Genomic DNA, 23,370 nt, shown 5'->3' with positions numbered 1-23,370 from the left:
CTTTTTCTAACAACCAGGACCCGTTTCCTTTTTTACAAAAACTATCAATACTTGAAGCTAATAAAACCTTGAGCACAACTCACCCTTATATTCTCCGGGAGGTAACCATAAGCAACAATTATCCAGACCGTGCGATTCGAAAGGGTGATCCGCGACGCGTGGTCTACCGATTACAAGCGCTGCTTGGGTTAGACAGGAAGGAAATAGAAATCCCGAACTCGTATCCAATACTTCCACCCGTTTCAGGACCACAATTTAATATTTTGTTGCAACCTGTACTCTCCGTCCCAGGGTAAATTACTTGAATGTATTGACCCGAAAAGGAGGCTTTCAAGACTATCATTGGACGTAGCAAATTTTTCTTTATAAAGCATAATATAAATAAATTGCACAATATAAATAAATTGGGTAATGTGCCGCGGAATAAGACAATCATTTAACCCTTCTCGAAGTACCAACTCAGTACTCGAACCACCAACGGCGAGCCTCCGCGATTTCATGCATGAAATACAAGGCGTACCTTCAGCCTACTACCCGTACCCTGTTTTGTTAACGAACTTCCTTTGTCAGAGAAATACTCTTACATATATTTATTAAAACACGATCTAATTGTGGGATTCAGACGGTACGTTCCCACGTGTCAAAATTGTAGAAACAATCTCGCCGTGTATTCGCCGTTTTACAGTTGTGAGTCATGTTTAGACGGGTATTTTGAGTTGTGTGAGGAATTAGAATCCACTGGTGAAGATATTTTTGATCTCGCAGATCCGTCCATGATTCGTTTACGGGGCGAATTGACAGGAAGACTTCCCCTCGCCTCCGAAGAAAATTAATTCCGAGTCATTACCCGAACAACGTTATAGTCCGTGCATTCTTACAAATATTTCCGGGTTAACAGCCCGACCGGCCAGGACGTAACATCAAATTGTTTTAATTAATTTAATTTTCGTTCAATTTATTTCACCCTTTTCCTTTCTCATTAATCGCACGAGGTCAAATTGTTTTAAGTAAATTAATTTTCGTTTAATTTATTTCACCCTTTTCCTTTCTCATTAATCGCACGAGGTCTTGTCCCTTGTAATAGGGATTAAGTTCCCTTACATGAAAAAGGACCGACGAGTGGACATCTATCATTAATTTCATCATACTATATTGTTACTATTCGTGTCAGTCTTTATTACTTTTATCATTTAGGAACCATTTATTATTGTGTCATTTACAATTATTTTTTATAAGTCGTAATTATTTTTTCCTTCGAAACGAATTGCATTATTTTAATTTAATGGTCACATTCAAGTGTGAAAAATTGAATAAATTTGAAATCATTGTTTTCCAATAAATTTACTTTTTCGTTATTGTTAAAAATTAATTTTCGTTTAATTTATTTCACCCTTTTCCTTTCTCATTAATCGCACGAGGTCTTGTCCCTTGTAATAGGGATTAAGTTCCTTTACATGAAAAAGAACCAACGAGTGGACATCTACCTTTAAGAAGCGTAAGAGCGGCTCTCGCCCGTTGACCTTCTTTCAGGTAAGTTAGTCGGCTCGACTCACATTCACACGTAGAGTGGGTTGTACGTCTGGACGTAACAATAATAATAATTATTTCATTTATGTATAGGTATGTATGTACATTTTTCTGATAATATGTGAGAGAAGCCTCGCATTGATGGAAAGTGAAAACTAAAACAGAACGCAGTTCCAACAATTTTTAATAATATACATTCTTGTGATGTAAATTTTTTTATCGCTGCATTATTTTAAAATTTAATTTTTAATTGTAAAAATCAGTATACATTTGCAGGCTGATAGAAGAAGTATTACAAATTCCAATTTAATTTCAGAGGCAACTTCAGACAACGAATGTCATCAATTGTTCGATGATACAACAGAATCAGCCTAGATCTTCCTATAACAATATCAAACTCATCTGAAAGAACTTGTAAAGAACTTTTCACAGAAGAAGAAAAACAATCATCTGCAATAGACGATGTATCAAACTCTGCAATATGTAATGAAAATAATTATGATAATTTGAAACAAAAACTTCAAGATGCTGAATTGAGAGCACAAGAAGCTACATTAAAATTACAGCAAGCAAACGTAATTATTAATAGAATGGAAAAATCAAGACGAATGTTAAAAAAACATGTGAGAAGATTAATAGATGAAAAGAAAAAAGTTACACAAGACAATTTAAAGTTACAATTAAAATTAACCCTCAAACACCACACTTCCTGAGCCACCCGTTAACATCACACATGGGTTAGCGTAACCCAGAAGTTTCTTCTTTTTATATCTTAGGATCTAATGTATCAATTTTAAAATCTTTTTTTAATCGATACACCAAACAGTAAGGAAAAAGAATATATAAATGAAAATGACATAAAATTTCTGGTATTCGAGCTATTTTGAAAAAAGAGGAGAGAGAACCGAAGAAATGCTGGCGCGTATTTCGAACGGACTGGGTAAACGTAACCCAGAAATGTGTTTGAGGGTTAAATCTAAAAAAATATTGAACGACGATCAAATTCAAGTTCTTCTTGGTCGAAATTCGCGTGACTTTCAATGGTCGAACAATACAATACTTAAAGCATTACAACTGAAGTTTTTGTGTGGTAGCAATGGGTACAAGGAATTATTAAATCATCATATACCTTTGCCATCAGAGCGCACTTTACTAAGAAGAAAAGAAGACATTAACTTTGAGCAAGGAATATTAGAAGACGTTTTTGATATTCTAAAGAAACAAGTATCTTTTTTTCAGGATGATCGAGAAAAAGATGCTGCGATTACGGTTGATGAAATGAGTTTAGTGCCTGGAGAACAGTTTGATCCTTCGACTCGTTCATATATTCAATATCATATTGGTAATGCTGTATGACAAGTCCGATATTTTTCTTTCGCAAATCAATTTGATTCCCCTTTTTTGTAGAAATTTCAAAATTTTAAACTGCTTGTATTTATAATAGCAAAAAACTTATGCTTTTCATTACAGGACAAGTACAAAGGCAACGCACGCTTTAGTCATTATGCTAGCTGGCATTTTTTCGCGATGGAAACAAGTTGCATACTATTACACGCCCAATGAATTTGACGATACCAATTTAAAAGTTATAATGGAAACTGTAATTAGAAAAGCAGAATCCATTGGTTTATATGTACATAGTATAACTTCAGATATGGAATCGGTAAATCAAGCAATGTGGAAGCATTTGGAAACATTTCAGCTAGAAAATTTTCTTTAATTCATAATTTCTTTAATTTTCTTTAATTACGTATGTCATCCTGTCGACAATAAACGAAAATTATTTTTTTGCCGATCCGCTACATCTCTTAAAAAATTTAAGGTCTTGCCTAGAAAATAATAAAATTATATGTAGAACTACCAGAGACATTCGTGCATACACATAAATTATCTTCTTCCGTTGTAAAGTGCAAGCATTTGAGTGAATTAGTTGAATTGCAGGAGAATTTATTTTTCAAATTAGCTCCTAAACTTCAACACAGTGATATTATTCCTGGTAACTATAACAAAATAAAAGTTAATAAAGCAAAAACTGTCATGAGCATGGATGTCAGCAATGCATTCACATTTCTAGCTGAAGAAAAATGCAAACCAGAGTATAACGACAGCATCATTTATAAAAGTTGTTTTCAAATCGTTTACACTTGTAACATCACGATCTCAATGAGTAGCATTGGGCAAAACGCCAGACAATGAAAAAAGTAAAGAAAAATATAATGAAAGCATTAAGTTTCTTGAATCTGTTATAGAACTTTTCTGAAATATTGCAATAGGTCAAAATCCAAGTTTAAGCCTGTCCAATGTGGTATCATGATTACTACAAAATCTATTATCGAGTTAACAAAATAGTTGAGGCTATGTACATATTTTTAAACGAAAGAGGCTATGTATATATTTTAACGAGTCGGTTTATGCAGGATTGTATAGAAAATTTATTTTCAGGAATAAGAGTAAAACCTCAAATACCAAATGCTTTACACTTCAAGCAAGACTTGAAAGAACTATATATATATCTCGCTATATTAAACCATCAAAATATTCCAGATCAAGATGATAGACAATTTCTATGTGATTTTTTTAATAAACCAAAAAAAAGATGGAGTTTAGTTTCCGAATATTCCTGATATTCCGGATATTCCTGATATTATTTCAAAACATTTTGTTAACATAGAATTAAATGTATTATATAATATAGCTGAATATACATTCTAGTATTGCTAAAAATAAAAGTACGATATGCGCAATTTATTTAAATTCTGCTGGCCCAACCGAATATAATGCAAGTATTAAGTATGTACAATTTGTGTAAAATTTAAAATGTTATCGAAAAAATGCATCATTTTTTGTAACCAAAGATATTTTTGAATATTTTATTGCTATAGAATTTATTAATCGGCAATATTTGTCTCATTTGAGTAACATTAAGTGCAATTTAATTAGTTATTTTATGAAAAAGCTTAAAACTGTTTCTTGTCCAACCATTAACAATTGTCATAAATTAAGTTTAAAAATTATGAGATGTTTTATTTTATATAGACTAAAAATTGCATGTACAAAAGGCCGATTAATGTAACCAGTTCATAGTAGTAAAACAATGGCCATGCATTCAATAATTAAGTAATGGTTCAAATATCTATATTTTTCTATTTATACTTTATGTATATTTATCTGTTTATTTACTATTTATGTGATATTGTGATATAAGCGAGTATTGTTACCTACAGTATTAAAATTGAAGTTACAATATTTTTGTTTATGTTTTGATGTATAAAAGAAATTGTTCATTTATAAAGAAGTATAAATAGTAAAAAATACAAAAAGTATACAAATTGTTCATAACTTTCTTATTTTATACGTTTTCAAATTAGTATGTTTCTCATGACAATTTCTATTGGTTCCGCCATGTTTTCCCAAACCTTGTTTCGGTCAATAAGGATGAAAACGTATCGTGACCAGACTCTATTTTCCAGAGACTCTAGCCTAGACTCGCCAAATATCTCTTTTTATTTAAGAAGGGTCGTAACACCGGCCGATGGAACGAAGATAATTAACGATTTTCTCGTAGCGAGTTTGTGTGTGTATATATATATATATATACAGGGTGTCCGAAATAAAGTGACTCAGACGAAAAGTACAGGTAGATAGGAGTAAACCGAGAAGAAAAGTCAAATACTATTTTTCGAAATTCGCAATAGTTATTAAGTTATTAACATATACGTCTGAGCCAATAAACGCGCTGAAAGCGTTAGGCCGGACTCGGGAGATAGAGCGAGAGGCGGAGTCAAGAAGAGAGGGGCGAGGGGGGAACCGCGAGCGACTCGCGAAGCGCGGCGCGTGACATATGATACCGCGCCGAGAATCTATTATGTATTTGTGCTTTCCGTACATTGCCGACGAGGAAACAATAAGTTTCCAGCGCGGTGTTTTTAATAGCAAGGAAATGATACGCTATCATTTCCACACCACCTAGCGGTAGATAGCTCGGTGCGTTTTTTTATAGTGATTTCCCCGGTAGGCCTAATCCACTCTCATTATTTAATTCGATTAATTTAATTGAATTGTTCGAAATGTCGTCCCCTTTCTCGTACGCAGAGGTCGGCTCGAACACGACGCACTGGAATTCCTCTCGTATTATGCACGAGACACCCTGTTTCACGCAATTGTTGTACAGTGCGAAAAATTGTACGAGATGTTGAATAATATGCACGCCCAGGAAATCGTTAGGCATAAATCCGAGCCGCGAGACGCGCATTTTCGCCTGCTAGCTCATAAGCCACTATCATATTCGTATACTCTTCCGTAGTATATCGCATCGTCGTTGTCTAACACCTCGAACACTTCGAATATCTTGAACACGAGACTTATACGCGACTGTACAAGAAAATATCGTGCGAAAATATTGTGTAGGCAGAACATGACTTTCAATTGACTTTCAGCAACTGTAGACAAAATACGAACATTGTTTACTGCCTGATGGCTCGCGGAAATCTCGGTTTGAGGTATTCGAGGTGTTCGAAGTGCTAAACAGCGATATTATCCAACATATCGTACAATTTTTCGCGCTGTACAAAAATTGAGACGCACCGTGCCACACGCGATATTGTACGAAGAGCCGACCTCTGCGTACGAGAAAGGGGACGACATTTCGAACAATTCAATTAAATTAATCGAATTAAATAATGAGAGTGGATTAGGCCTACCGGGGAAATCACTATAAAAAAACGCACCGAGCTATCTACCGCTAGGTGGTGTGGAAATGATAGCGTATCATTTCCTTGCTATTAAAAACACCGCGCTGGAAACTTATTGTTTCCTCGTCGGCAATGTACGGAAAGCACAAATACATAATAGATTCTCGGCGCGGTATCATATGTCACGCGCCGCGCTTCGCGAGTCGCTCGCGGTTCCCCCCTCGCCCCTCTCTTCTTGACTCCGCCTCTCGCTCTATCTCCCGAGTCCGGCCTAACGCTTTCAGCGCGTTTATTGGCTCAGACGTATATGTTAATAACTTAATAACTATTGCGAATTTTGAAAAATAGTATTTGACTTTTCTTCTCGGTTTACTCCTATCTACCTGTACTTTCCGTCTGAGTCACTTTATTTCGGACACCCTGTATATAACGTTGATTTGGAAAACAAAACGATTTTTTTACGATACTCACAGCTCACGCAATAATTCACAGAAAAAGAAAGAGGCAATCGTAAAGTTTTGTACGCTTTATCTTTCGCCATCTTGTCTCACGGGACAGTGACCGAGCTCAGAGTTTTCTAGTTTGCTCTATCGGATGTTGAATTCCTCAAGGTCAAATGGTGTTCCTTATTTTTGTCTTTTCTCACCTTTATGGTCGTGTTTGCGCGACCCCGGTAACACGGCCACGAAACTAAAAGAATGCCGGTAGGTTATTATTGGAAATAAGTCACGCGTTTATTCTTGTTCTTTTTTTTCATACGCGGATATATTAATTCTGCCGTACATCTTTCACGATTTGATATCTTGTCTTTCTGATACCCACGTTGCATTCTAAAGTTTTATGCTTTCATGTACATATGTATTTGTATAATATTCATAATCGTCATAATTCAATCACGTCATCAACGCCTTTATACAAGCACATGTCATCAGCACAAATACGTTGCGAAAATATTAAATATTCGATGTCTTCATACTGTTGTAAAAGGCGAAGAATAAGTAAATGGCCCCACGATCGCGGATAACAATAAAATCACAAATTTACATGTAACACACACTGAGTAATGAGTCACAAGTCTTTTTCTTTAATACATTGTATCACGTATTTACTCACGCACTCGATTGATTTATAAACGAATTTATCGATTTATTACTCACTACCGATTAATTATTCGGCAATTGAGAATTACTCGACGAAAAAAAAACATATTACGCACAATCACAGAAATCACTATCGAGGCATTTACGAACGAATCTATTGTTTTATTACTATTCACAATCGATAATTATTATTTATTATTATCGAATAATTATAATTATTTGGTGGTGATCGAATCGATGGTGATCGATGGTGATCGATTGTGAATAGTAATAAAACAATAGATTCGTTCGTAAATGCCTCGATAGTGATTTCTATGATTGTGCGTAATATGTTTTTTTTCGTCGAGTAATTCTCAATTGCCGAATAATTAATCGGTAGTGAGTAATAAATCGATAAATTCGTTTATATATCAATCGAGTGCGTGAGTAAATACATGATACAATGTATTAAAGAAAAAGACTTGTGACTTATTACTCAGTGTGTGTTACATGTAAATTTGTGATTTTATTGTTATCCGCGATCGTGGGGCCATTTACTTATTCTTCGCCTTTTACAACAGTATAAAGACATCGAATATCTTATAAGGTAAGAATGTGTGAACGTGTGTGTTTGTGTGTGCGCGCGCGCGTACCACTGCGTGTAGCAGCTGATCGCGTAATCGCCCGCGTCGGACGGTGAGTTGCGCCGCCCCTGCGTATCTTCCGTACTCGCCCCGTAATTTGCTAACTATTTTCGCTTATAACTTGAAAACTAAGCTTCGGACAAAATTTTGCTAAAGGAAAAATTGTCTTAGAATTTCCTCAAGAATACGTCATTTTAAGGACTGACGTTTGTTCTGAATCACCCTGTATAAATCAGAGAAGCGAAATCGACGTCTAGTTCCTGATTGGTGGAGCCATGTTGAGCCCAAAGAGTGACAGCGATTGGTGGACAGTTGGAACAGACTGACTGGAGCTCCAGTCTGGTTTGGAGACGTCTGGAGCAGACAGCTGATATTGGAACTGTTGCTGTTGCCGCGTCTCACAATGGGCTCAAGATGGCAGTCTCCGCCATCTTGAAATCAGGCGATTTCGCTTCTCTGATTATATAGAACTCTACTCTCAAGGAAGCAGTCTCAATAAAACAACGTAACGCATAACGAGTTGTGAAGTTGTACGAGCAGTCGCTTATAGCAGTTGGGTAGTGTAAAATATTTCGGTAATCAACCGACAGGTGCCGCGAATCGTATCATGCGGAAGAGCTCCGAATAGTATATTAGGGGTACGGTCCAAGTCACGCTTTGAAGCGCTTCCAGCGGTTCAAGCGGTCCATTGGTTGCTTCGAAACATTTTAACAGCAACTATGACGTCATACTGATCCATTGAAATAACATTAGCAACCTTGATAATGTTCATGGACCGATCTTGTGGAAGCGTTAGGAATGAAAGCGACGGGAAGTGTCGGTAAGGTCCGCTGGACTGCATCCTAAGAATCATGGGTAATCGATCTAGAATATTCGATCGCGGTCTAACGCGTGACGAAAGGTGCCGAACCGGACTCTCTATCGCGACGAGAAACAATGCAGACGACACTGCACCCGGGAGTCACTTCGAACGCATATGTAGAGAGAAAAGTAATACGAAGATTAAATATAGTTATCTGTTAATTGCAAGTAATCTTGTATGCATGTATAAGTATGTACAAGATTGCCACAGATACTTTTCTTTTTTATTACGCTTCTAAAGTCACCCCGAAAAGCTTCATTATATTCCTTTATTTTATCCCGAGAGGGCATGGTCGCAATTTTCTGCGTACAAATTGCCAAATTTTTATAAAAAGCATTTCAACTGTAATTTTTGTATGTGTATGAGTGCAAATGGCACTGTTTCACTAGTCACTCCAGGATCCCCTTAACTTTGACTGATTTTATTGGCCTAGTGCGCCATGTGCGCAATTGCACTGTGGGCAATTGATACCTTCCCCACGCGACATACGTGAAACCAAACTGTTGGCCATTTTTAATACGTCACTTCGCGCATGCGTTTCGTATACTGGTAAAGTGAAGGATAGACAATGCAACACATTTGTTCGCTCCTTCTACAGGAAAAGGCGCCCAGGTATACAAGATCTATAGCGTATTTTACACCGATTGTTTAATACGCGTATTAAATAGTAAATAACTAGTGCATCCGTTTAGTCATTGGCTGATTAGCTCAAATGTACTATTTGATACGCGTATCAAACGATCGGTGTAAACTAGGCTATGACGAGCTGCGTATTCATTCAGACAGCAAATGGTTAGAAGATGGCGACGAAAAACCACGTGATTCCGATAGCCAATAAGAAACTGTTCGGGCCTGACGCATCTCTGACCAAGTTTACACGGCAACGTTAATCGGGTTTAATAATATCCATAGTTCTAAAACTGTCCAATTACAACTATTCTCCTGAAGAATGGAATGACTGTGATTGGCCAACCTTATAACTACGGATGTTATTAAATCCGATTAACGTTGCCGTGTAATGTGGCACTCTCTGATTACAGGACTCTAGTATCAGGTATGTAATTTTAATGATAATTATTTAGTGAATGTAAAATATACTGATAGCGTATTTAAAGTTTTCAAAGAAATTGAGGTAGAGAATTTATCGCATTGTAAAAAACTTAGCTAATAAGGCAGGTACTGAAGAAGGGATAACAGTAGAAATAATGAAAACTGTAGAAGCTGTTGCTGAAGAGAAAGTATGTTATATATTAAAAAGATCGTTGGAAGAAGGAATATTCTCCAATGAATGTGTTAAATAAATGTAAGTGCGAACTGATATATAGAACTTAGACCGTGTTCTATTAATCTAACAATTCAATATATAATAATTAACTTTCTAGCACGTGCGCAACTCGTGCTAAGGCTGATCGCCTTCTTGTTTTAAAACAAAAAGAAAAATAACCTTTGCAAAAAGAGTAATACGAATCGCAGTAATATATATCAAAATAACAAATACGTAAAATAAAATATTCTTATCTTTACAAAGTCCGGCAGGTTTCGCCTCGCCCAGCAGGTTGGTATCGCTCTCTTACAGGTACGCTCGCTCAGAGGTATGCTCGCTCGCAGGTACGCTCACACGGGATGTGCACACCATAACGGTCAGAGTGAAAGAGGATCTTCCCGTGTTCACGCTTGCCAATCTGCCGGTCTTCGCAGTGCTGCGGAAACACCAACATTAAGGCTGAAATCACATGGTACGGAATAGAGCGTGCGGAATAGAGAGTGCATCATAGAACAGCCAATCAGCACTATTCCGCACGCTTCTGTACTTTTTCATGTTGTCGTCGAGCACGTTGTGAGTTTGCACCGTTAACTAAACCTAAACCGAAAAGTTTGTTATTTTTAAAATAATATACATGAATAGTGTTGTGAGTAATATGAGTGAAACACAATCTTGTGTAAGTAAATAAAACATGTCCAGTATTTTGCAAAAAATGCAAATTTTTGTAAATGTAATAACATTTGTTGTATGCTATGTTATAGTATTATCAGTACATGTACTGTAACTTCAAGCTACCGAAAAAGAATTGTAATTTGGCACAACATTCATGCTTTGCTAATTTGAATGATTCAGAAGCTGTTTATGTTGTTGAAACAGACCGTCTATGTAGAGGTTAGTTTACATTATTTACTTGTATACATTATTGAAGGTCTATCAGATTTTTTTAATATTATTATAAATATAATAATAATGATTTAATTTTATCTCATTTTACACTACATGGACAGCAACTAATATTGAACAGGTACAAAACAATGTCGATGGACATGGCACAGAAGATCACGAACAATCTTCCTCAGTTTCTGATAAAAAAAAAGCCGTAACAAGGAAGACAAACAGTGGGTTGACTATGATGAATTGTTAATAAATGCTGTGATGAATAGACCTTGTCTATGGAACCATACTATTCCAGTGAAACAAAGGGGTCCTTTAGTTATCAAAAGTTTGGATTGAAATTGCCAGTGAAGTAAATGGTAATAACCTTAATTTCTTTTTTAAATAAAATATGTTCTGCTAAATATTGTATATTATTATTGTTTATTATTTTATAGGCAAATTTGAAATAGAAGTGATCAAAAAGCGCTGGAGAAACCTTCGTGATAGTTATAAAAAGGCCAGGAATAAAGTCTCTGCGTATACACCAAGTGGTTCAGCAGCTCCATCAACTGATCAAAATAAAGATGGGTTTCGTTATTATGAACAGATGGAATTTCTTTTAATTTCTCCCAAATTACAGAACAAGTTTCATGAACGATCATTGAAACAGTATTTGGAGAAACTCGAAATGCATATCCAATGGATCTCATGCTGTCTCCACTAGCCAAATACCTCAAACAAATTTGTAGCCTTGTATGGGATGCAATTGGCTCTCGAATATGTACTTTTTTTCAAGATGAGGGCCCACCAACAAAAACAGTTCTTCAAATATCGTTGAATCCATTCTTAAGTAATTGAAATGTAGAGGTTTATCTGTTATCTTTAACATAGGAATCAAATTTTCACTGTCACCTTGACGAAACCGTTGTTCCACAGTAAAAATTGGCCTCACCCAGACATTTCTTTTCGATTTCTGTTTTGAGAGACTCATGTATACTGCTAATAGTTTTATTAATGTTTGTCTTATTTTTTCTTTACGATGATGCAGCATCGGATTTCTGAAATATATTTTCATAAAATACTTCATCGCTTCACTCACTATAAACATCTTATTCATTATTTTGTTGAAGGTTTGTAATTCAAAGTACAAAATGAAACAGATGCTCCGTCGAAATTCGTTAGCAGACATACACAAATACTCATTCCACATCATGCACGATTTCAGTAGCTATTCCGCATTATGCATTACGCTTACTTTGGTGTGCTCTGTTCACATGGTGCGTCATAGAAGGTTTATTGACGTATCCAATACTTTAGAAAATAAATTTTTATTTTGGAAGATTGCTCATCTTTATGACATTGTGTCTCAAATTGTATAAAATATTATTTTCGTTACAATACTTTATGCATTCTAATCAATTTTTTCAATTTTTCAATTTTTAATTTTAGATTTCAAATATTTTTCAGTCTTTCATGTCATTTTTACGTACCATGTGAACAGAGCACACCAAAGCAAGCGTAATGCGTAATGCGGAATAGCGCTGATTGACTGTTCTATGACGCACTCTCTATTCCGCACGCTCTATTCCGTACCATGTGATTTCAGCCTAACTTTTTACACTGGAATAGGGACTAGACAAAATTACTAACTTTTGACCACACATGGCCGCATTCAGCAGACTCAACAGTTGGGCAACGTTACTAGATTTTCCGCTGGCACTCGATGTTGATTTGTTGGTTCTAAAAGTTAGAACCAATTATGTTTGATTGCTACTAAGCGGTTGAAGGTGCCTTTTCATGCAGCGAATTTTTCGCTGCGAATGATTTTTAGCGAGTAGTGAATAATTCGCCGCGAATAGTTTGTGAGCGTCACATCTGTATGGTTGCATGTCAACAATAGTAAGAAAATATTATACATAGTTGTTTTGAAATGCTTTTAAATATTATATTTAACAAATATAGATTAAATTATTAATTTGTAGGAAAATCTTGAAATCTTTGTAATGGACGACGAGTCGGTTATAAACTAGACCTGGTATAACCACCAATTGCAGTGGTTATTGCAATATGTACAAGCAAATTATTATATTATATTATATTGTACAGAAAAGGGAAACTGCTGCAGTTGCAGCTACACTTTTACATTTGAGCAAAAGTAGAAAAAAAGATATTGTAAACAGAATATTGGATAGCACCCATTTTTTTATAAATTTAATATATAAAATCTTTGTTCTTTACTTACCTTTGTTGATTGCATTATGATTGCACTATTTCTTTCGCTCCTTGCGAATATTCGCTACAAGCTGAACCTTTTCAGCGAACAACGATTACTCGCTAGCGAACAGCGAATGATCACGTGACTTTCACTCGCGGCGATTATTTCGCTGCATGAAACGGCACCTTCAGTCTGCTGAATGCGGCCAATATTTAAGGGAAAGCTGGGGGTCTATTTGGTATCTCTTGGCTCATGCCCACAGGACGCGGTAACGCGGCAATGCGGTAATGCGGCAACGCGGTGACCAATCACCGTCTTGCATTTCTAGTAATACTAAATATATAACTTCCATATTACCAGAAATGCAAGACGGTGATTGGCCACCGCGTTGCCGCATTACCGCATTGCCGCGTCACCGCGTCTTGTGGGCATGAGCCAAGATACGCGGAGTGAAAATGCGAAAAGTGAGCAAATTCACTAGGTGTTGACCAATCAAATTATAAATATTCTAGTAAATTTGCTCGCTTTCCGCATTTTCACTCCGCGTTAAGGTGCTAATTCATGAGACACTGAAAAGCAGCGTCGAGCGTCGTCACGTGACATCACATTGACGCTAGCGTCAGAGAAAAGAAGTCGAATGATTTCAGCTTCAAGCGTCAAGGTAGCAGAAAAAACAGCGTCAATTGATTAAAACGAAAGTGAAAGAAATATGGAAAAGATAAAAAATTTTCATTATTAATTATCAAAAACGATATGTTAATTACGAAAATGATATTATACACAATAATTCAGTTCTAATGAGTGTGTTAAGAAATATACCAGTAAATACTGTAACCTAACATTTACGTGCTAATGTAACGCTGAAAAGCAGTGTTGAATGTCGACACTGGAACGTCGACGCTGGAAATTCGACGCTGAATCTATTGGCGCACTATTGGCGCGATTTGATCACGTGACCTGTTTTGACGCTAAAAATGAGCGTCGAGCGTCAGCATGAAAAAGCACCTTTAGAGATACCTAAGACCCCCTGGAGTCGTCCGTAACTCTGTATTACCGGCAAAATTTGTTTTAATAACATTCAATAATAGCTTTCCATTTGCACTTTCCAATACGTCCCAGCAAACACAGAATATAACTATTATATATCTCAGAAGTAACACGTAAGGGTGCGTTCAGGATGATGCTATTAGCGCTATTTAACGCTGAAAATCTATAGGTCATGTCACGTATATTATAGATTTTCAGTGCTACATAGCGCTAATAGCGTCATCCTGAACGTACCCGTAATATAACAATTGTTATACACTATTAATATCCCAGCCAGCAAAACGGTAACATAATGAGCTCTTAAAGAGGTCATATTTGAGAGTATGATGTCTTACAATACCATCAAAAAGATATCATAATGATATCATAATGTTGCCCAATGCGTCGATTTTAGAGGAAATGAAGACATCATAGAAATGATGTCGCAAAGAGCTCTTCAAAGTGACATCTAATAGATATCATAAAAGCCTTTATATTAGGAGGTAGACAGTGATCGAAATAATGTTATTAATAACAGCTAGGGCAGCGATCACTTAACTGTTCTCTTAGAGAGGAAACGTGATAAGTTTCATTGATATATATGGAATTGATCAATGACACTTTTCGCGTTTCTTCTTTAGCGGAACAGTTAAGTGATCGCTGCCCTAGCTGTTATTAATTATTTCTGTGAAATATTTTCTATAAAATAAGTACAGGATATAACGTATAATTATTTATTTTTTCTTAAAAATAAAAAACACTTATGCAATATATCTGAAAGAAACTTATGTTTCTAATGTACGTATTAACATTGTGTATAAAAAGAATGTATCATATATAGCGCAATAACATTAAAATATAAAAACAGTTTAGAATCAAAAAGTTATTTGGTTTCTTTTTTGCACTATGTTCTCACAGTCTGAATATAAAGGTTTAGTTCTCTATACGAAAAACAATTGAGTATATTGATATATAAGAAAAACGAAACCTTTTGCTTTTTCTGAAACGAAAACTTTTGCAATTTACATTACAAACATATTATAGTATTTACTGCAATAGAGAACTGTGAAAATATTTTTTAAACATTCATAATGAGTTTTAGAACATGTTATTTTCTTTCTCATGCTGTTTTGCAGCTTGATTTATTCTGTCATCAGCGTGTTGCAACCAACTTTTTATCACAGTCTGAATAGCATGTGATGAAATATTTATATCCTTTATAGCGATGATTGTTCCTGAAAAAAAATGTTTAATATTAATAACGTTGTATTCACATATCCATTGACTTAATTGCTCGTTAAAGTTAATACTTTCCTGGCGTCTTAGAATATTTACATCACAATTTTCTCCATTATCACTATCTGACTCTGATGATTCCATATCAGAATCAATAACATTGGAACACACATTATATTTTTCTTGCCGAGTCTGATTTGTGTTTCTGGATGTGCTTGCACATAGGTTATTTTAAATATTTTCACTTTGAGCAACTTCAATATTTTCACTTTGAGTTGCATGCAATTAATCAACTCACAAACTTTACGGAGTCTTCTGTTTTTTTTACTTGCTGACAGGCTTTTAAAATCTTTGCGAAAAGACATTCTGACATTCACAATAACAGTTTTGCAGGTTATCAAATCTAGATAATATACCGAGGTTATCTTCTTCTTCTTCTTCGTAGTGTTTAATGGCACCCGATCCCTTTCAGGTTCGATACGGCCAATTGCAAAAGTGAATAAAATACGAAATAACAAGTTAAATAACAAATTGAAAAAAGAAACTCGGGACAATCGTTGTGCACCTGACGACTATCCCCTTCGGAATAACCGAGGTTATCGACTATACCGAGAACACATTATGATCTCGTTTCCATGACATCTTTTATATTTCTTTCTAAGGATAACATTGCGAGTTCTCTTATTAGACATCTCTACAAATAGACAACATAAAGAGCTCGTTTCAAAGATGTCTCTTAGAATGACAACTTAAAGAACTCATGTTCTCAACGATGCTGACTGGGATTGAGGCTACATAATTTCCTTTTATAACTGTAATATTACTTTGTTTTAAAACTTTATAATAAAGTTTTAAAACAAAGTAATATTACAGTTAAAAAAGGAGATTATGTAGCCTCAATATTAATAGTGTATAACAACTGTTATATTACGTGTTACTTCTGAGATATATAATAGTTATATTCTGTGTTTGCTGGGATAAAACTGGCTTGGTAATTAGTAAAAACGGACCCGAGTAAAGACCTACAAATCGAAATCAGAATAAGATGTAATCAGCACCACGTGCACGATAAGGTTATAATAAGTATTTGCAATAAATTAATTCAGCAGAATTGACCAAATGTTTTACCTTAAAACTCTGTGACCGCCTCTTCTTCTTGAAAACCTTTGTCTATTGTCTGTGCCGTCAAGAAAACACGTACAATATTCCAATGCCGACGCGGAAGCAGAAAATAGTGAGGACGACCGCTATTTTCTCTACCGAGTACCGACGATTGTCTGCGTCGTAGCTGCGCGACATCGACGATCAACTGTCCGCAGCGCGTCAAAAATTAATTCTTTTCAAACCTATTATGAATAGAAAAAGACTTCTTTCAAAACACCTTCGATTTACTCCATAAGAAGTCAAAAGTTATACCTTTATGAAATTCTTTTTGAAATATCAGAAAGGAATTCGTTTTGAGTACATTTCGAACAAATTACGCGAATTCATAAAGAATTCAAAAAGGTGAATTCTTCTCGAGTTCATAACGATCATCTCTGCTATTTGGGATTCCTTCTCTACATATACTCGTGTAATGACCATCCTCAATACATAAACTGATAAACCACTATGAAATATAGCATTCATAAGCTTATACATTTGTCCAGCTATTAAAACTTTAATAGCTGGACAAATTGGTTGTGTACGGACATGTGCCTTGGAGATGTGTCATAATCGTTGTCTCCGTTTTACGGTCATTTTCTGCCAGTGAGTGTGCTTTTCTGTTTGAGTGGTTTATTTATATTGCATATGATTTTGTAATTTTCTTTTCGTTTTGTCTTTGTTTTAGAAAATGACTTGTATATATTATTGACATCTTTCACACTTAGAAGGGCTAAAGTTTAGCCGAAACGTAGTGTATTCGTAATAAATAATTGAGCCAGTTTGGTCGTTACATTTGTTATTTCTATATTAAAACTTTAGTTGTAGGAATAGTACATACATATATTAAATTTACGTATTGCTTTCACCATTTTATCATCTTGGGATGAAAATAATACTAAATGAATAATAACTATATCTTTCGTTACTGTTAATTCGTTCTTAAACAAAATATAATTTCCTGTACACTGTTCGCATGACCCATTATCTGATTGACACCAATGTGAAAATGTAACATTTAATAAATCATTAAGATTATAGCTTTTTTCCCCAAATTGTTAATAGGTATTGAAATAACTACATCCTTATAAGTAAATTCCTTTGTATAATCACAAGATTTACATCGACTAGTAGAAGTTACTTGATGCTCTACCAGTTGTCTTATACAATCATATTTTGTGCACAGGATTGTAAAAAACTCGAACACATCACGTTTTACATTTATTGAAAACGGTTCTCCTAAATATTGCCGTACTGTATATGTATTCAAATTGCACATTCCATTTTCATATCGATGCATCAACATTCTTAAAACATCTGATTTATTACAATTAAACAGTTGTTTTCTAATGGGATTTAAATGCATTAGACATTGCAATGCTGCATTTGCATAACACGAAACATTATCTGTATTTTGTAAACCATGTAAAATCCAAGCAATATTTTGCCGTGATATTTGATTTTGACAATTCTCTTGAAGCAATTACTTTTGACAATGTCCATGGAACATCTTTCGGTAAAAGTTCAGAAAAGGGGACCACCTTCCAATGACCTTGACCTTAACATATGTTGTCAAGGTCACCCTCCTAAGTGACCTTCAAGCGGTTTTAGCCGTCGCTCGTTGTTCGTTAAACATTTATTAACAAAATAAGTTTAGTGGTTTTGTATGGATTTCCGAATTTTCATACGAAGTAAGGACTTGAATTTAACATATATTACAAAGGTCACTTCCCCGAGTAGCACGCAGAAGGTTTCATCCGTCGCTCGTTGTTTGTTAAGAAGTTATTAACAACAGAAGAACAAAGTAAGAAAGAAAAATAATAAATATTTCAGATTCATATACTTTATTCAGCAATATTATTATTAATAGGATAAATTTGCAGAAACTGAACCTAACCTAACCTAACCTTGGCGGGGGAGGAGCGAAGCGTATGTGTTCTGGGCTCCAGTTTCGGAAAATAGAACCGGATTAGGTTAGGTTTTAAAGAAACTATTCTATATATTAACGATTCACTGCTTTAAATGACTTTCCTTTTTTCGTTCATATACATATTCGTCGTTTATATCTTTCAGTATTCAAAATAACTACTATATTTTCGAAATTTCTTTTGTTAATAACTTTTTCATAAACAACGATCGACGACTAAAACCTAGTGCGGGTTATTCGGGAAGGTGACCTTTGTAATATGTGTCAATATCATGTTCTTGCTTCACGTGGACAGCTAAAAAGTCGTGCGAAATCATTAAACTTTTTTCGTTTATAACTTTTTAACAAACAACTAGCGACAGCTAAAACCTCTTGAAGGTCACTCAGGAGGGTGACCTTGACAACATATGTCAAGGTCAAGGTCATTGGAGGGTGGTCCCCTTTTCTGAACTTTTACCCATCTTTCACTTTGCGATAGCGTTCTTTTGTAACAATAATTTACAATGAGATTTTAAGGCATAAAACTTAAAATTTAGGCTCGATTGCACCTTTGTGTTTTTATAAAGGGCACATTAAAAAGAGACGAAGAGTGAATTAAGAGTGAATATTCTCAATTATAAGCTTTATAATAAATATTCTAAATATTTTACTATTTTAATTTTTTAATTAATTTTAATAGAATAAAATATTTCTTCTCTACACTTTTTATTTATTATAAAAAAGATAAAAGTATCATGATAGAGTTTTTATGGCTTTTATAAAAAGATATTGATTATTCGATATTTTATCGATATATTGGCCATTCATTGGATATTAATATAAATACTTTTAAAATTGATGAATATATTCATATTCGATATGTTTTCTCGATATCGACATCTCTACACTTGTCGTACACCGACCGGCGGAGATGCTGTCCTTATATCCGTGTGACTTACACATGATGGTCGGGTCGATAAGTTAGAGTTTTCTAATGTAGACCCTCTATATATAAACGTTATGTGTGAGTCACACGATATACCAACAGCATGAGATAGACGCTGCTGCCACCTATCGGAGCAAAACTGTACTGTACAAACGACGATGACGACGATAATAATAATAATGACGTTTCTTAATCGAAAATTTGCCAATTTCAGACTTTGCATCGCCATATCTCCGCTCGTAGAGCACGTAGAAGAAAAATGAAAACACTTTTATTACATAAGTCCGACACCAAGCTATCCAGTGAGCTTACTTAGAAGTTCATCGGATCAGCCGTTACTGAGATCCGATAATCTAAGCGTCTCTGAAAACGTCGCGTCGCGTAATAGTACACGGTCGGTCTCGCTGCGCGTATACTTGGCGCGAGACACTACCGTGTCTCTTGATTACACGCGTAAGGTATTTGATTTTCTACTTAATTGAAATTTCCTGCAAATCAAATGTTTATATGTTTTAAGTCTAACGAATTTGTTAGCGCGTAGTGGATGAATTGGTTCCTAGAGCGAGAGATTACTGCATCTTAGTCCGACCATCAGATTATCAGATATTCCCAGTGTATCGCGATTTAATAAATACCTTGTTAGGCAACTCTTGTTCGCGAGAAACTGCGCCGCGAGTGTCATCTGGTTTGTTGAAATTTTGTAAGAATTCAATGCTTAAGTTTGTAAGTGTTTGTTTCATAAGTGTGTAATTAGAAAGTGTTTGAAATATAAATCTGTTTGACTTTCTAATAATCAAACATAAATTGTGTTTTATTTTGTTTCCGTTTAAAAATCAAACGTATATATCTGTTTAATTTGACTCATGTTTGATTTTAGCAAAACAATTTTAATATATATATATAGCAATGTTTAATACAAAAGTGTTTGAAACTCAAACGCTTTTCCACTTGCGTTTGATAAGTCAAACATTATTTCTGCTTCAATGTGTATAATTCAAACACTTAATTACGATGAAGCCATTTTTAGAGTGTATAGGATATTCTAGGAATATTGTGGGAAATATTATAAAAAATAAATATTATAAGAATATTCATTGAAATATCATTAAAATATTCTGAGTACTTACCAAATAACATATCAATAACATTTAGAACATTCGTGGAACTATTTATGAATATTCTTTTCGAATATTCTTATAATATATGGAAATCATGTTGTTGGAATATTCTCCGAATATTTTGTGCTGTATGGGTGTTACTGTATTAACTTATATATTTTATACATATACTAATCCCAGAAAAGGTCTTTGAATTAATTCTAAGCGAGAACAAACTATTTCATTGCTTTCGCTCAAAATTAATTCAAAGACCTTTCCTGGAATTAGTATGTATAAAATATATAAGTTAATACAGTAACATATACGATAATAATCACGCTATAGTTATTATAATGACGCAGTTTTTCCAGAGGACAGGGAAAAATATAAATATTTAATTATTATAATTTGCACTCTAAACATATATAACATATAAAATATACACAGCGTGTTGTTGCGTGTTATGGAAGCGTTCTCTTTATCCAAAGTAATCTTTTCTAACAGTAACATTAATATTAAAAGTATTCAAAATAAGTATTATATTATAAAGAAAACTAAATATTTGTACATATAATTTTACCAGTATTCTTTAACTTATTGCAGTTAATCTACACAGTTGGAAAATTTGTGTTTTCTTGTTAAAAAATATGCCGGTTAACATTTTTATGTTAAATATTTAACACATTCATGTGTTAATTTAACTCAAGTGTTAAATTTTTAAAACAACTAAAAAAAGTGTAAACATTACACATTGTGCACCTATTTTTAATTTTACACAATAGATATGTTCCGTATTATTAGTGACAAGTTTTATCTGTTAAAATTTACAGAAAACTATGTTGAGAGTAAAGATGTATGTAAAAATAACTTTTTTTTTTAGTTAATTTTATCATTAAAAATATGTTGATTTTACACAAAATTTATTTCAAATTACTTCGCAGTTTGCATTCATTTTGGGTTAAAATATTAACATAATATTAGTGTCACCATTTAACATATCCATATTATGTTAAATTAACAAAAACATTTATGTGGACTGTTTGGGACATGTGATATCTGTTAAATTTAACACAAATTTTGCACCTGTGTATGCATATGTAAAATGGTAATTGTTTAGCACTTCAGCATCTATTTATTAAAATATACACTGTGGTTTCGATTAATGAAAGTAATTTATTAACACCACTCGAATACAGCGAAATATCGTACACGGATCGGCAACGCCTTGGAGGACTCGGCCTCTGGACCTACCGTGCGTATAACAAGTCAGACTTGTTCGAATTCGGAACGGATTTTTGTTAAAGACGCGTGGTCTATCGCTCGACCTCTCGATCGGTTCTGGTTGCTCGCAATACCCGCTCATCACGACAGCTCAACTCTCAAAGGTGATTCGCGGATTTAGTTATAAGGAGGACCCAATAAGAAGGCTGCAATCATTTCTATTGGATGGTCGGCATTGAACAATCAGATCCGATAAGTCGCTCTGATCAGACACCGCAAGATTGTGGCATCGTTGGTCTTGACGGCGCGACGGATTCAGAGGAACCGCCGCTACCGCGAGCAGAGTGATTTGTGACACTCTTCGCATAACAAACTCGCTATTTGATATAAAACGATTCGCGCTATCTTTGATGTACGTACATCTAAACGCCCGCATTCGCACGTGCACGCACGGTCGGGCTTCTGCCCGACAGTAATAGATGCAAAAGTCGCATTGCAAGAATGCAACGCCGAGTCATTTCCACTTCTACGGAGCATTTAGAAATACTTAATTTCATTATCAATCTTTAGAGTTTTATACATTTGATAATGATAAGCATTTCTAAATGTTCCGTAGAAGTGAAGACGACCCCGTATTGTATTCTTGCAATGTGACTTTTGCATACATAACCTACTACACCATTTTACATATGCATAGATTAACTGCAACAAGTTAAAGAATACTAGTAAAAATATATGCACAAATATTTAGTCTTTATAATAATACTTATTTTTAATCAATGTTAGAAATTAAGGATTACCTTGGATAAAGAGAACACGTCCATACCACGCAACAACACGCTGACACGATGAAAGAACCAGTAAGAACTGAAAAGAACGCAAGAATGCCAACAACGAAAAGAGGAAACATTTTAAATATATATGTTATATTCATGTTATAATATATATAATATAATATATATATAATATAAAATGAATATAACATCTCTATATAACACGTTGTATAACATCAAAGTAATAATAATATAGCATTTGTAATATCACGTGTTATGTTCAATTTATATTGCTGTTAAATATAACATATTATTATAACCAGGAAATAACACAGTTATAATAAAGTTTTAAAACAAAGTAATATTACAGTTATAAAAGGAAATTATGTAGCCTCAATATTAATAGTGTATAACAACTGTTATATTACGTGTTACTTCTGAGATATATAATAGTTATATTCTGTGTTTGCTGGGTACTCTTAATGGTTAACAGACAATTTCCTTTATCAATTACATGTGTTATTTTGCAAAACCAAAGAACAATGTTGCTGCATTAATGCTATATTATGTAGCATTTATATTGACAAATAACAAATACATGTATAAATATATTTAATAATTAATATTCCTATACTATTATACTATTCCTATACCATACTAGGTCACAGTATAACTATACACAGTAGGGACACTCCTTTGCTCGTATAGTGACAAATTTCGTACAATTTAAAACATGGCTGCCTACACACCACACACACATACACACACATTATTTACTTGTATAATATTTTTATGTACAATTTTCAAAATGGCGACGGGTCATGTGACTTGGAACAACTACGATAAAGGTGCCGACAGCTAGTG

At 34.5% G+C, this 23,370-nt stretch overlaps 2 long non-coding RNA genes and 2 pseudogenes across 2 annotated transcripts; all 4 read left to right on the top strand.

Annotated features, from left to right (window-relative positions):
* The first annotated feature begins 1,339 nt into the window (after positions 1-1,339).
* LOC113562263 lies at positions 1,340-4,699 on the top strand (annotated as a pseudogene).
* Positions 4,700-9,035: 4,336 nt separating this feature from the next.
* Positions 9,036-11,828, top strand: LOC105280878 (annotated as a pseudogene).
* Positions 11,829-11,840: 12 nt separating this feature from the next.
* LOC113562305 lies at positions 11,841-14,601 on the top strand. The gene is made up of 2 exons (XR_003406824.1): positions 11,841-12,842; positions 12,926-14,601. It is a non-coding gene; the product is annotated as an uncharacterized LOC113562305 (long non-coding RNA).
* A 6,950-nt stretch (positions 14,602-21,551) lies between these two features.
* LOC113562291 lies at positions 21,552-22,633 on the top strand. The gene is made up of 2 exons (XR_003406807.1): positions 21,552-22,145; positions 22,520-22,633. It is a non-coding gene; the product is annotated as an uncharacterized LOC113562291 (long non-coding RNA).
* The last annotated feature ends 737 nt before the right edge of the window (positions 22,634-23,370 follow it).

The sequence above is a fragment of the Ooceraea biroi genome, chromosome 7 (genome assembly GCF_003672135.1).
Source record: "Ooceraea biroi isolate clonal line C1 chromosome 7, Obir_v5.4, whole genome shotgun sequence".
NCBI lineage: Eukaryota > Metazoa > Arthropoda > Insecta > Hymenoptera > Formicidae > Ooceraea > Ooceraea biroi.
The sequence above is the reverse complement of the archived record's forward strand: the minus strand, read 5'-3'. Positions and strand labels throughout refer to the sequence as shown.